Raw genomic sequence first — 15705 nt, forward strand, 5'->3', positions numbered from 1 at the left:
TAACCCTTTCTAGGAAAATGTGTGGAGTAAGTCATCTCACTCTCTACCTCCAGTGAGAATGGAATTCCAGGGACCTCATGTGGCCCAACAATGGGTTGGCCCCTTGTGCTGAAATTGCTCATTCCTGATCAGTTGTCTGTCCTGGCTTTTTGTCTGCAGTATTACCAACCTCAGGCATTCATACATCCATCTATCTGCTATATGGCTACACCATGGCAGTTAGCCACCTGAAATCATGGAAAAGCTTCCTAGTTGCAATGGAATTGCTTAAAAATTACCAACACGATTGGGAAGGTGGTGCACATGGCTCAAAATACTCGATGATGCTGTCAAAATGCATATTGACATTGCTGAACACCTTCCTGCAGGTGCAGAGAAGGATTGGTCAGCCTGGAGTTGTTTAAATTTTCTCTGAAAAAGAGCTGGCAGGTCACAAGTCAGGATGAGGAAATGGGGCTATTCTAAAGACCCAGACACATGTCTGTGCTGAAGAAATCCATGGAACATCTGTTGATCTTCCAGCTCCTGAAGGAACCATGCACCATGGAAGATTTCACCAGGGCTACACGCCAGGCTATATCATGTACCCAATCCTTGAAAAACCTATGATTGTGGTGAAGGACAGGAAAAGAGGAAGGTTTTAAAAATCTTGAGTTGGCCTCCTCAAAATCACAAGCGTATCTTAAAAATCACGAGATTTTAAAAACAATCAATTCTGGGTTCTTTTTATTTGCTGTCTGTTTTTTGAGCCATTTGGGTCAGATTTCCAAGGTTTTCTCTGCAACCATTAGGATTAGAAACATATGTTTACAGAGGAAAGCTGAAATTCTCATTTGACAGGAGCTGGGGCTTTAAGAGAATCACAATGAAATTACAAGAGCTGGCAACATTGCAGCTAGGAGTGGCTGAAATATGAAGCTTTCAGGAGTTTGCCATAGATGCTAGATCCAAGTCAATATGTTAGAGAAATCAGCTCCCACTGAGCCTGATTTTCAGAGGTGCTGAGCATATGCAGTTCCCCATCGATTTTAACTAGAGCTGTGGGTGTTCAACACCTCTGAAAAATCAGACACAGTGTATCTAGCCTCATCTGTAGAAATGAGAACCTTGGAATACATCATCGAATTGAACCTGTCTGATTAATCTGTAAACTGTGAAATCAGATGCACTGCCAAACTTCAGCAGAGACATATTACAAGACCACTCACAACCAAGTTTGTGTGCAAAACTGGCAGGGTGCTAATTAAAGTCTCTCTCAATGATCTGTCCAGAAAAATATCATTCCACTCGGGACAGGGCAGAGAAGTGAATCAGTTTCTTCTAGCTTTAGGAACAGATGCTGCCTGAGGAGACTTCTTCCGAGTATTGCTCCTCATCAAGTTCATTGTTCAAATGAGTTTTTAGATGAATACCTGAAACTGACACTTTTTTTTTTTCTGGCACAGCTACATTTGCAGGGCTCTGTTTGTTACAATGCAGCTGAGAATGATTGATGCCAAGATGATTAGTGTATGCAGTGGTAGGCAAGGACAGATTTAGCATGAGATTAAGAATGAGGTAGGTGGCTTTTCTTAATGGAGTTAATTGATTGCCATTTAATTCAAGGTAGTTAACACATTTATCTAGGTTAATGTGAACACTTGCCAAATGTCTTTTCTTTACCCAAAATTTGCCAAATCGATTTCACTTGAGGCAAAATGTTGCTAAATGCAAAATAATGCACTCTGGAAAACATAACCTACGCAGGTCAAAGAAACACACCTAGAATACTTACCAGAGATCACCAAGGACCTGATAGGTTTTAGTGCTTAAAAACTCACAACTGGGTTTTCCCCAGGGTTGCAGGTTCATCCATCTTAGATCCAGAACCAGAACCAAGACTGGGCAGATCAGCCATTTCTTTATACAACTTGGACCTTTGATCTTTGCCTCCTGTAACAGGTAATCAGCAGACAGTGACCCTCTCCCTATGGTGTAGCTTCAAAAAACTACATTTTTGCATATCTGGAGTTGGGGAATTTACGTTAACTTCTCGTGAGGAATTCTCCAGGAACTCCAGTAACACATATTGTCCCAGAAGTCCATCCTTGTCTGGCACATTTTCAATATAGTCTTTTGAACTCCCAAGTCTCACATCTGTCACATCTCCCCCTACCCCAAAGATGTTATATACAGTCCTGGCTCACAATAATGCATACACTTAATACAATAAAATCTTCCAAGAATATTGCAGGAAATTGTCATATCTGCCAGTCTCAGAATTTAGGTGGTTTGCTAAGCCCTACTGACTTGGATGAGTTTTCCCAAAGCCATGGTACTTATTACTTGCTCTCAGCTGGCTGAGCTGCTAATGTGAGAAATGACTCAGCGGATCTGTAATGGGAAATTACAGCCTTGTAGCTCCAGGTCACCAGTTTAGTTCTAATAAATTTGTTAGTCTCTAAGGTGCCACAAGTACTCCTTTTCAGTTTAGTTCTGTGACTGAACATCATTATAATCTAGCACTGGTCAGGAATTTTCGACAAAACATTTTTTCATCAAAACTGATCTGTTGAAACGTAAATTTTCACAAGAAAGGGTCAGTTTCAGATTTCCTGTGTCAATTTTTTGTGAAGTTGTTGAAATGGCCATTTTTGACATTTTCAAAGTAAAATGAATATGTAGTTCAAAATAACAATTTCAAAATCTAAATTAAATTATAGTAAAAATAATTACAGTTCAAACTAAATCTTTTGGAATTATTGAAATGAAGCAATGTTGGTGCATAAAAGCTTCCAAGATTTTAACATTTTGTCCTGATTTGAGATGGGGAAATTTTATCAAAGTCTCAAAAATATTTGCAGGACAGGAAAACTACTTTCCACCCAGTTCTTTTATAATCTGTGGAGTGGCTGGGGTGAAATGAGCTGGTGGTCGCTGTCTAGTCTTAAGCATGCATGTCACAAACCCCACAATCAAAAAGCTCAGTAATTGGCAATCCTGCAATGGTCTCCAGAGAGCAATCAACCATTGAAGGGGGGCACTGAACAACAGAACTATCCATTTCTCCAGGCCAGACCTCACACGGCATGGAGAATCTTGCACTGCCTCTGCCCATCAGTACCTGCTTTGTGGACAGAACACTTCGTGCTGACAGACTATGTGTGTGGCACTCTCACTCTGCAGCTATGGGGCTTTTCCCCTTGTTCGGTCAGTTGTCTGTACAGCGCTCCTATGGGTGGCATCCTCTGATGCCCTGGACTCCTTGTTGGAGCAGTGGGTCTGTGTAGGGTTTTCTGTTCAGGATCCGTTTTTCTGACCCTGCACCCCGACCCTGTTTTTTTCAATTTTGTCTCACAATCTGTGGATTACTAGGCTCTGTGACCCCTTCCTCACCTGAGAGGGTGGGGCCTTTTCTTACTTTTCTGAGCTCCGCCCACCAATCCTAGTTATCAAATAGGATGGCGCCTTATACTTGCACTGAATTTAAATGAATTTACACTTGCACTTGGGGTTGGTGGGATAAAAATGCATTTTGAGCTCTGAATAATTAGATTCAGAAAACATTGCGTCTTGAAACATTGTGCAATGCATCTACAGATTGCTTCTGTTCAACTTTGTTCATACTTAAGTTCGATACTAAATGTTACTTTAAAAAATCATTAGTAGCTGTAACTACCAACTGGAAAGAAACGATCTACTAATCTTTATCCTTAAAAGTAGTGGGCAGGCACTTACTCAATACAGTTTATTCTTACTGATGTACACCCCAAGCACAGAGGTAAACCCTGAACACTACTTAGAAACAATGTTTAGGTGGAATAAAGAGCATTTCCCACCGGGATATATAATAGAGACAAATTATTATAATAAAAACATTTCTATAGCGATGGAAATTGACCTGGTGCTATAAAGCGTATAGGTCAGATATACCCCCTGTCCCAAAGAACTTACAATCTAAACACAACAAGACAAACCCAAGAATTCCATCTCATCATCTGCCCCGATTCTTTGGCCCAAATGACTTGCTTTGCCCACAAAGACGTGTTGCTAGATTTATTTTCCTCACTAAAGGGCTGTAGAGTAGAACTTCGGTGATTCAGTGTCTTACTGTATGCAAGAATGTCATTTTACAATCTGCCCTAGGAGCACACAGACAGAATGAGACTCAGGCAGTCACAATCTGCCTCCTCTCTATTCTGCTCTGCCCGGGTCCTTAGAATGTGCTCATCAGAGTAGTATCTGAGTGCCTTCCAGTAATGCACTGAACAGTGTGACTAACATCTGTTACATATTTATTCTCTCATCCTCTCCGCGGGGGGAGATGTGTCTATAGATGAGCAAACCTGGCAAAGCGCTAATTGTTATGTCTATGTTAGTGCAGGCAGGTCAAAGAAACACACCTTGGACTTGGAGCTAAGGGGAGGTGGTTTGTGATGGTCCTTAGTTCTTGCAGGAGTTCATTCCAGTCTCAGGCCAGCCCCTGAGGAAGCTCTGTTTCCTGGTATTCCCCTATTCTTGAGAGAACATACATAACACGAACGCTATATCTGGCTCAGGATACACTTTCCAGCACATCGCAGAGGTAAGGAGCCAAAGATCTGCCTATTTCCTGTCCCATCCCACCTACATGCATGAGGTGTAGGGGAAACAGCAGCCTCGTGAGGAGGCTGCTCCCCTCCATGTTGCTGCCTGTGATACAGATACTCGGCCCACGGAAGTAAGAGTATACTGTGTACCTTCTTACTTCTCTATGGGGACATACAGGATGGCTCACCTCCTGACCCTGCAGCATTGCTAGACATTGTGGGGCAGATCCTCTGCTGGTGTCTTCAATGGAGCTCTGCTGATTTGCAGCAGTGGAGGAGATGACCTTGTGTTTGTCCCTTTTTAACTCAGAAACCTCTTGCTGCTCTTCCGCTCTGCTCCAAGAATGAAGTACAGATTGCCTGGCTAATCCCATTTCTGGCCCGTTGCTGATACAGAACCTCTCAGAGAATTATAGTAGTCATAGCCTGCTGGGTGAATCCCCCTCCTAGCTTTTGACATTAGTGTCTTTGGGTACGGCTACATAGCAAAACCCCCAGGGCAGCAAGGTTCAGAGCCTGGGTCTGCTGGCTTGGGCTCACTGTGCAGGACTAAAAAGAACAGTGTAGACATTTGGACTCAGAGTGGAGCCAGGTTCTGAGAGTCTCCCCCCTCGATGGGTTTGCTCAGGGTGTGCTCAAGACAGTGTTGAGCTTTTTTTTTTTTCATCTTTAGGCTGCGGGTTCAAATCCAGCTCACGGTGTTAATGACAAAGCTGTTATCATTTAATTGCTTTTCAGTGGCCAGCATTGCTGTTAAGAATTATTTGTGTTGTGAGGCAGTGCCCATTGTCGCCACTCAGAGTCATGGTCCCATTGTGCTAGACACATAAGAAGACTGTCCCTGCTCTGAAGAGTTTGCAATCTCAAAGATGCAACATGGGTTTTGCGGTCCCAGTGCTCTTCCCTCTAGTTGAATGTCAATGTGACAGACCCCCATACTAACTGGCACCCTATTGGGCAATTTCAGTAGATAAGCTACAGTGGAAAAACTGAAGCCCCTGCTGGCCCCTTGCAGTCAGGGTAGAGGCACAGTGGTGTGGGCAAAGCTTGCATATATCTTGTCTGTTCTGTGGATAAATAAGGAACATCAATGGCCTGCTTGGGCACCTGGAACTTTTATTATTTCTTGACTTAAGGCATGAGACACAAGAATTGAGACCCAAGCCTGCTTGGCCTGTATTGCAGCTGAAGAACATTAGCATAGGCCCATGAGATGAAGTTGCGGGTTAAAGCCTTCATCCCATAGACATGCCCGAGCTTACCTTTAACTCAGGGGAATCATGTCATTGAACTCTATGGGGTCACTTATGAGTAATGCTAGGCATGCACACAATTGTCTGCAGGATCAGGATCTTTGGAAACCAGGCTGCCCAGTCAAAGTGGGCCTGATGCAGAGTGCTGGCAGCAGCATGACACATGACTGGCTACAGTGTAGAAGGGACGACGGGCTGGGAAGGAAGATTCTGTTGGCAGGAGCCTCACAGCTTTTGGGATGATACTGGACCCGCTTTTAGCCCTAGCCCATTTGAACTGAGACAGCCACACCACAATCTGGATTTTAAAGTCTGATTTAAATAAGATATCATGAGACGTTTCCACTGTTAGAACTCCATCCCCTTGTTCTGTAAAGCGAGCCTGAAGCATTCACTTAGATTTGAAATAATGCCAGAGGACCGGGATCGACTCCACACTGGGCTGGAAAGTTGCTTCTAAGTCAGTTAGCTGCAATTTGCCTTGCAGCTGACTCACTCTATCTCTGTAGAAAGCAACCCTCCCAAGCCACTGCTGATAAAGATATGTGTACATTTGTATTGCCTTTGTCCTTCAGATTCTATAGTGAAGCAGGGAGGGGGTGGAGATATCAAGGGTTTTAGGATTATGGAAAAAACTCAACACTCAGTTTTACACACTTCCTAGAGCAGGAAGCAGCCCTAAACAGAGTAAGATGAAGGGAGTTGTTCTCTCTCAACTAATAAAAATAATCATTTACATTCCGCGTTTAGAACTGGATTTCAAACATGGAGTTTGGGGTATTTGGATCCGGAGTTTCACTTTGGCCCATTATAAAAGAAAAAGGCCATTTAAATAACAAACATTTATTAGCTACACAACAAGACAGAGGATGGTGATAGTTCCTAGTTCTTATATAGCACCTTTTGTTCATAGATCGCAAAGCACTTTTCAAAGGAGGTCATTATTATCACCTCTATTTTATAGATGTGCAGGGAGGTGAAATAACTTTTGCATAAGGTCAGAGAGAGGAAACCATGCCAGAGCTGAGACCAGAACCCAGATGTTTTTACTCTCTCCCTTGGGATCGAGCAGCCTGGTGATACAGCTGTAAGCTGGCACTAAGACCCCTTTGAGCCTCACCTGACTGCATTAAGTCCTTTGAATATAATCACATTTTACTCTGCAATGGCATTACTCCACACCTGACTTTGTGCCACTAGGACCCCTCCCCGCACTGCCCTCTGTTACTCCAAGCTTTCCCTTTTCTGTTGCTCTTCATATATTATGACCATGCTCTTTTAACCAAGAGGGTACAAAGTAACCCGTCAATTATCCTGTCTCTTTGAGAAAGGACTGCCATTTCTATCGCAACTATGAAAATCTGGCAAAATGTTCATGCTCACAGCTTTGTTTATTGTTTAACAAAATTATGGAAAAAGAATCTTTTTCTAAAGCTGCCCCTAGCTTAATGATGGTGGCCAACTATTCTGATTCTAGTGAACAAAGACCTTCAAATTCAATGGCCAAACGTCCAGTGCCTTTTTATTCAGGCTCTTTGTTCACAGGCTAGGAAAACATGCTAGCTAAACCACTTTAACAGAGCACAGACCTGGCTATGAAAGCTGAAACAGACAAGGTGGATGGTCTTGTGGTTAAGGCACTGGATTGACATTCAGTAGATCAGCGGTCACTCCCCAGCTTTCCTGTGTGACCTTGGGCAACCCTCTTAATCTCTCTGTGCCTCAGTTCTCTGCTGTAAAACAGAGATAATACTCCCTTTCCGCCACCTTGCATTTTATCTATTTAGATTGTAAAGCTCTTCAGGGCAGGGACTGTCTCTTATTATGAATTTGTACAGCACCTAACACAGCGGAGCTCAGATCTTGGTTGGAGCCCTACGTGCTACAGCAATACTTATAGACTCATAGATTTTAAGGTGAGAAGGGACCATCACGATCATCCAGTCTGACCTCCTGCACACTGCAGGCCACAGAACCTCACCGACCCACTCCTGTAATAGACTCCTAACCTCTGGTTGAGTTACTGAAGTTCTCAAATCATGATTTAAGGACTTCAAGCTCCAGAGAATCCACCATTTACACTAGTTTAAACCTGCAAGTGACTCGTGTCACAGTCTGCAGAGGAAGGCGAAAAACAAACTATCGTTGTTTACATGGCCTAGTGGTTTTGAGTGGTTCAGGTCTTTCTTGTGTTCCCCTCCTAACTCCAATAAAATGCAGGAGAGTCCTTTTCCCAGCTTTGAGATTTTCTATTTGAAAAATTACAGGAGTTACTTTTTTTTTTAAATTAAGAATGCAAATCCTGCTGATAAATTAAACAAGGCAGCCACTCTCCAAACACTGCAAACTGCACCACAAGCCTTAATTAGATTTTGAAGCCTAGCTGTGAAAATCAGGGCCTTTAATTTGTAAGTTACAGTACCTTTCTAGGATTTATTAACCAGCAGCTTCAAATTCTAGGTTTCATACCATTGTATATCATCATTCAGGCTGTAAGTGGACAGCCCTACAGATTTGGTAGTTTCCAGACGTTTTTCCACCCTCATGGAGAAATGAGAAACAGCTAATTATATTTGACTGTCCCAAATGGATATAGTCAGTTGTTTCCAAGATTATCTCATGTTTAATGTCTAGTGATTGGGGCCCCAATACAAACAAGCATGTTAGTACCATGGACTTCAACAGAACTACTCACATCCTTAAAATTACACACATGTTTCAGTGTCTTGCTAGAACAGGGCCTAAATCAGTTTGACCCTGCCAAATGAGAGTCAGGATCAGACCTAAAGCTGGTCAGGAAAATGCCAATTCAAACCCAAACTGTTTGGTGGAATTGTTTTGGGTTCAATGAACTTTTGTCCAATCACAGTTTCCTAGTTTCCTGGCAGGCTGTTGGGCAGCTGGGGCTTTCAGACTCTGGAGCTCTGGGCCAGCTCTGCCATGCAGACTGCCCTGAAGCTGGGGACCTCAGCTCTGGACCTCCCAGGCTCCTGGGCCAGTTGGCTCGCTCAGCTGTCTAGCTTCAGAGCAGCAAGCCCAGGGAGCCAGCTGGCCCAGAAGTCTGGAAGGCCTGGAGTCCTCGGCCCCAGGGCAGTCAGCATGGTGGAGCTGCCACAGACCCTGGGAAGGGTGCATTGTGGCAGTCAGGCAAGATGAGTTGGGTACAACTTGACAGAGGAGTAGGAGGGCAGATCTGTTATCAGAAGGAGGTAAAGAGGCTAAGGTAGTGAAGTACCCTTGATTTCAGTGTTTTAATGGTTACTTATCAGTGCTGTTACTGAGCCAGGTATCTGTGTCTCTGTCTGTCCTGAGTTACCCTGCTGCCTGCTACGTTTCTGGTGGCGCTTCGCTCTGATCAGAATGCTATGTTCCTGATTCAGATCCTTTGGTTCATTTTATTAACCAAGACTGGAGTCTCCATCGCTGTAAAAGACCCAGTTGTAGTTATGAAGAAACAGACTGCCTCATCTTCAGCTTAATGGCATGTTTTATGCGGGACAAAACCTACCTTTAAGCACCCTCTTAAAAATTACAAATTCTCTGTGCGCTTTGGTGCTGTGAACGCCATAATTACCTAAGAGTTTCCTACAATCTAAACGTAAAGGAAAAATGCAGCAATGATCTTACATGCTAATTTTCAAAGGCATTCAGGCTCAGACTCATAGATCATTCCCCTCCTCCTCAATTCAAACAGAACAGTGGTTGCTCCTGCTTAGGGTTTAAATTGGAGTAACAAACCCAGTGAGACAATATACATACAGCTTTTTAGATTAATACAGAGACCACAGCAGTGGAAAATGGTCTCTTCTGTTCTCAGTCACAATGTTAAAATATGTTAATGTCACTACAATGAAACAGATTGAATGCTGGGGTAAACATAATTCTGATGTTAGAAACTGCCTGGTGCGACTAAATTTCAGGTAACTGAAAGCAGACAGTATGCAGGGCTCAGTATGGAGGTGTTTGCAGATATGTTAGGTATTGTCATCACACCCGTCTAGAGGGCTGAGTAGTGCAGATTACGTTTTGTCGTCAACCCCACTAGGCCCAGCTATCTGGGCTTCAACATGCCCTGACACACACAAGGAATAGGGTACTGTACCTTCGCTCTTCAATAAAGGTTTCTATTCAGCAGAGTATTTAAGCATGTGCTTAAGTTCCTCGCTGTTTCGGGATGAACACATGCTTAAACTTAAGCATGCACTTAAATGTTTTGTTGAATTTGGGACCTACATCAGTTCAAGGGGCCTGCTCCCCAATTACCCTTCCCCACCCATATCTGTTTTTGTCATATGCACCCTTCCCCAGATGCTGGGTGTCCTACAGCTCAGTGAACAACCCCATTGACTGGAGAGAATCTACTTCATGTTTGTTATCAAGGAGAGACTTCTCTGACTTTTTCCTTAATATCACATGGAAATAGTCCTCTCAGTATAAAGTCAGTTGAGTAAAAGTATGAGACTATATATAGTCAATAAAAACCTTTAAAGGTGGAAATCAAATATCTTTGTTCATTTTAATTGTGGATCAATCACCAATACATCATTTAATATTCTAGTTTCAGAGTAGCAGCTGTGTTAGTCTGTATTCACAAAAAGGAAAGGAGTACTTGTGGCATTTTAGAGACTAACAAATTTATTTGAGCATAAGCTTTCGTGAGTTACAGCTCACTTCATCGGTTGCATTCAGTGGAAATATTCTGTTTTGCATGCTAAAGTGCATTTTAAATTTTGTGGGAATTTTACCAGCTCTTTAATTTTTAATTTCTCCTTATATAGATCATCCAAATTGTTAAATGGTTCTGCACTTGAAATATACTAGATATTTAAAATCATATCAAGGAATACATAAGCACATGACTGTATATAGCACATACATACAATCAAATGGATGCTTAATTTAAAAGTTACTTTATCAAACAGCTTCGCTTACCTAGGTTACCCAGATTAGAACCTGCAGTAAGAACTGTTCTAGGTTTCCTGTATTTCCAGATGGGAGAGGGTACCTGGCTTATCCTGGCTAAATGGGGCCAGGGACCCTGGTATAGGAAAGGAGGTCCCCAGTGTAGAAAAGATTGAAAAGAATTGCCTTAAAGTATTAAAACTTAAATCATTTTGAAAAATTATTTCTCCCCACTATAATATTGTTTATTTGTATTTTTCTCCTAGCCCTAGCTGGGCTAATGGACAACAAAACCACACTAATCAGTTTCTGCTCAATTTCGTGTTCAAATGCTTATGCCCAAGCACAAGGGTGTGACTTCTAGGCTCCAAATACTGCAGGGAGTGAGTTTTTATTGTTAAGAAATCACTATTTCCATTTCATAAAGGGAGAAACAATAGGATAGCATTTGCTTTAGATTTTATAAAAGGGGGTGGTTCTTAAACAAGACTTAAATTTGGGGCTAACTTTAACTTGATTCCACCTCTTTAATTGTCTTCAGTCAGATCTTGAAACTGTTATACTAACAGGTTAAAATTGCATACAACTCTGAAGAGATTACCCATTTACAAGTCACTCAGAGGAAAAACACAAAGCAAGCAAACATTTGTAGCCTCGAAGTCCAGTGTTGAGTTGGTATCCCCTCTCATAGACCAGTCAGGTGTACCCTTTCATAGCTAGCTGATTGTGGGACCAGAGAAAGGCAGCAATCCAAATTAGTGGCCCAATTTCTATCTCTTTCCCACTGCTTATGGCCCTTTCCAAGTCATCCACATGACTTTGATAATCTTTCATAGAATGTGTGTTCATTTCCAGGGAACAGTATTGTCTAGGGATCTAGAGTACAGGACTCGGTCTGGAATCAGGAAACCTAGTTTCTATTTCTGACTCTGCTGTTGACTTGTGTGATCTTGGGCAAGCCACTTAACCTCTCTGGACTTCAGTTTTCCCATCTGTAAGATGAGGAAACAAATAATTACCCACCTTTGTAGAGCACATGGAGATAGTAGGATAAAAATTGCTCTGTAAGTGCCAGTATAATTATTTCCCCTCAAGGCTTTCTATAATTTGTGGGTTGCAATAAGAAATCACAAACAGCTCATATTTATAGTCGTTCTCATCGTTTCAATTCTTTAACCCGCTTTGGATAAAATGAAAAGTAACACAAACCTAAGATGCAGTGTCGGTTCAGAGCTGAGCCTGAGGCATGCAGAGACGGGTCCAGAATTAGAACTGCCCAGACCAGAGCTCCTCTGAGTTTTGTTCTAAATCCGGATTCAGATCAGAGTTTTGCAGCTTGGGCCCATCTTCAGTGATGCTGCACAGTTATCAAAGCAAATGAAATTAGGCTAACGTGTTTTTCAGCCACCAGTAAAAGCTTAGTTTACCCAATTATCTTGTCTAATTGCATTAAAAATTGACAGATGAATGCATGATCCCTTGATATTTCAGTTTGCCACCTATAAATCTGTGAAATAGACCCCATGCTTATTTACTTCATTTGACTTGGATCTCCTTTTGAGTCACTACAATAACGGATTTTTTAAAAATTAACTGTTAATTATGTCAAACCAAATTTATCTTCTCAACAGCAAGGGAAAAAATAAAAAAGGTTGGCACCTGGCGATTCTGAAAGAGACAGAGTAAGATAACATAACAGACCCTTCTACTGTTTAATGATGCATTACAAGGAAATGGGTTATATATACCGAAATCAATGCATGCCATAGAATAGAAACTCCAGGCCCATTCTGAGAAGCACCAAGGTTACCAATGGAAGCAATGTAGTAACAATGACCTCTTTAGTATGAAGTAAATAGAAAAAGCAACAAAAGTGAAATGAATTTAAACACGGAATTATATAAACAACTGGCCCTCTAGCACATCTTTCACCCAAGGATCCCAAATGCTTCACAGTCACTAACTAAGACTCTCATAACCCACCTGGAAGTATCTGAATGCCTCACCAATATGAATTAACTAATTCTCCTTTGAGATATGAAGTTTTGTTATCCCCATTTTATAGATGTGGGATGGAGACATAGACAGAACGAGAAACCTGCCCCAGGTCACACCAGAAGCCTGTGGCTAAGCCCAGAACTGAATCTACATCTCCTGAGTTCCAGTCCAGTGCCTTAGCCACAGAAGGTATCTTTCCACTATTATCATCCCCATTTTATCAATGGGCAAGCCCAGGCACAGAGAGGTTCAGTAACTAGTCAAAAAACTGGTCAATAGTAAAACCAGAAATGGACTCCAGGAGTTCTGACTTCCAGAATGATCCCATTTCTAATCACTGGACAACATTCCCGCCGAGGAATGCGAGAAAGCATATGGCCCTGTATTTTTTAAACAAGGCAAACTTCAAAAATACCAATAAATGACAACTAAATGAATTAATTAAAAAGGGATTTGTAAAATGAGTCCAACATTTCTTTTAAAAGGTCTGCACACCTGTAAAACTGGATAGTTTATACTTTTTATGAACAAGCACTTATCTACCCTAAAGAGAGAGAAAGCATGATCTTAGCTAGCTATCACATTACCTAGACACAATATGGCTGCTGGGGGACATTCAAAGTCAAATATTGTAAGGAAACAATTAGGCTGCAGAGGGCTATTGAAACACTGCAAGGCAAAGAGAATTCACCAGGACTATTTACAAGAAGTTCCCCAGATCTCTGCCTCCATCATTTTCTCATCTTAATACTAATTTATTAATTAGTGCACAAAGAACATTAATGCAGTAGGCACTAAAGCTTGGGGTTGTTCAATCATCTTGCTGCGGCTTTTATCTGTTTGACCACCCACAGCATGTTGCAGAAGGTTCAGGATGTCTAGATAGAGTCTGAATGCAGGGCATCTCTGAATATAGTTATGGTCCCCAAAAAATCAACGGTTGGGTTTCAAGAATGCTAGGGCTCATTCCATTACTACAAAGACACAGCAAGATATATATGCTGAATCAAGTGAACCACAAGCATCGACAAGAACACAACAACATCAGGGGAATGATTAGCTACATTATAAAGGCTCTTGCCCAACGTTTGGGTTGATGCTCCATCATCTGCAGAGCATTGCCTTGTAACAAGTATGTAGACCCACCTGCTAATGGTCAAGATGATGGTCAACACCGCTTCTTTAAGCAAAATACCTACCATATGTACCTGTCCTCACTGCAGATATTACCTTGTTAATGCAATGAGAAGAATATGTTTTGGGTTCAGCTAGTGCAAATGCTCAGCAAAACTAAACTTCTGAGACACTATTATGGAAGAGTTATAGAATTTACGAGAGATTAAATCAATAAGGTTCCGTAGAAATTATTCCCAACCCCATAGATTAATGGAGAATGGGATACTTCCTAGAGGGTTATGACACACCCAACAGAATTCAATAGCAGGGATGAAATCCTCTCTTAAATTCTACAGGATGGTTAAAAAACACTCTAGAAAAGTTATCATTTTCTGTCCAATTCTGTCAGAATTTTTCATAAGGCCGGTTTGATTTGGCAGCCAGTCCCTGTGCCTCAGGTAAGACTGATGGTGAAAAGAATTTTGCCTTAATTCCTTTGAACCCCAAATCCCTGAATTGTTTCTCATTCACCCAAAGCCTTGACTCACCTGGCCTGTCATAAGGCAATCGTGCCTTCTTGGAGTGCCCCTTGTTCATTACATTTGACCCCTTGGGTCACTGCACTTCGGTCTAGACTCCGAATTTTTTTTAATGTTTCTTTTGCTCCTGGAGATACTGTAAAACAAAGCAGACAGCTCAGGAAGACAAATTACCATTCTAAAGTGGGCGGTGAAGCTCATACTGCAATTCCTGAAGCGTATCACAGCACCCAAAGCCTTGCTGAGCGTCTCATTTTAATCTGCCTGAACCGCCCCTGTCAGATGATCATATATACAATTCCAAGAAGACAAAGCACTCACTGCCTCTCAAATGCTTGTTTCTTACAAGGTACTTACAACTTTAGGAATACATCCTACTACAGATCTGCGCGTGGAACTCCCAAGGCTGTCAAAATACTTTCAATGCTAATGGAAGGCTGGATACGACTCTCAAAGCACTGTTTTAGGGCTCTCCTCTATTACCGCAGAAGCTTTTAGTTTAGAAAAATCACATCGACCTGCCTGCTAGGCCCCTGCACACATCTCCCACTTTCTGTGTGCATCGCCAGGGCATGTAGGTGCTAAAGCTCTTCTGCTGTTGCATGGCAGGAGGCCCTCACTGTGCTGTTATAGAATTTGCCCTGCTTTGTCTCAGAACAAACACAAAAATGCCCTGAAATATGAGACGCGCCCTTTCCTTTCCACCGTTCTTCCCCATCTCTTTTCTGCTCATTGTCCTAGAGGATTATTGAAAATGCTTTTAGATTCCTAGTCCAACCATTCCCATTGCCTTGTCCCCCCCCTTTTTGACCTCAGAGATGCTATTACAGAAATTTAGACAGCAGCTAAATTTCATGCACTAGCTTTCAATACTCAGTGCATGTGCTCTCCTTTCTATGCACATTCATCACTGTAACCCAAGGGTTCTCAAACAGGGGGTCGGGACGCCTCAGGGGGTCGAGAGGTTATTACATGGGGAGTTGCGAGCTTCAGCCTGAACCCCAAACCCCGCTTTGCCTCCAGTATTTATAAAGGTGTTAAATATATTTAAAAGTGTTTTTAATTTATAAGTGGGGGGGTCGCACTCAGAGGCTTGCTATGTGAAAGGGGTCACCACTACAAAAGTTTGAGAACCACTGTTGTAACCTTAGTTTCATTCACCTACCTTAGAAAATAAATCCCAGTTCAGAGTGATTTGGAGATAAATCTTGCTCACCTTACTCATGCAAGTAGCCCCACTAAAGTCAAGTGAACTTTAGTCAGGTGAGTAGGGTCTGGTCACTAGCCTGGTCTGAGATGTTAACTTTAAGTTTAAGAAACTCACTGGGC

General features: G+C 42.1%; 1 protein-coding gene and 1 long non-coding RNA gene across 3 annotated transcripts in view; both read right to left on the bottom strand.

Annotated features, from left to right (window-relative positions):
- Positions 1-15705, bottom strand: part of KAZN (kazrin, periplakin interacting protein) — a 728345-nt gene that overhangs the window by 538788 nt on the left and 173852 nt on the right. The window lies entirely within an intron of this gene.
- Positions 512-15460, bottom strand: LOC122457094. Its single transcript, XR_006276423.1, has 3 exons — positions 15294-15460; positions 2326-2335; positions 512-522 (listed from the first exon to the last, which is right to left on the bottom strand). It is a non-coding gene; the product is annotated as an uncharacterized LOC122457094 (long non-coding RNA).

Source organism: Dermochelys coriacea, chromosome 18 (genome assembly GCF_009764565.3).
Source record: "Dermochelys coriacea isolate rDerCor1 chromosome 18, rDerCor1.pri.v4, whole genome shotgun sequence".
In the NCBI taxonomy this organism is placed as follows: Eukaryota; Metazoa; Chordata; order Testudines; family Dermochelyidae; genus Dermochelys; species Dermochelys coriacea.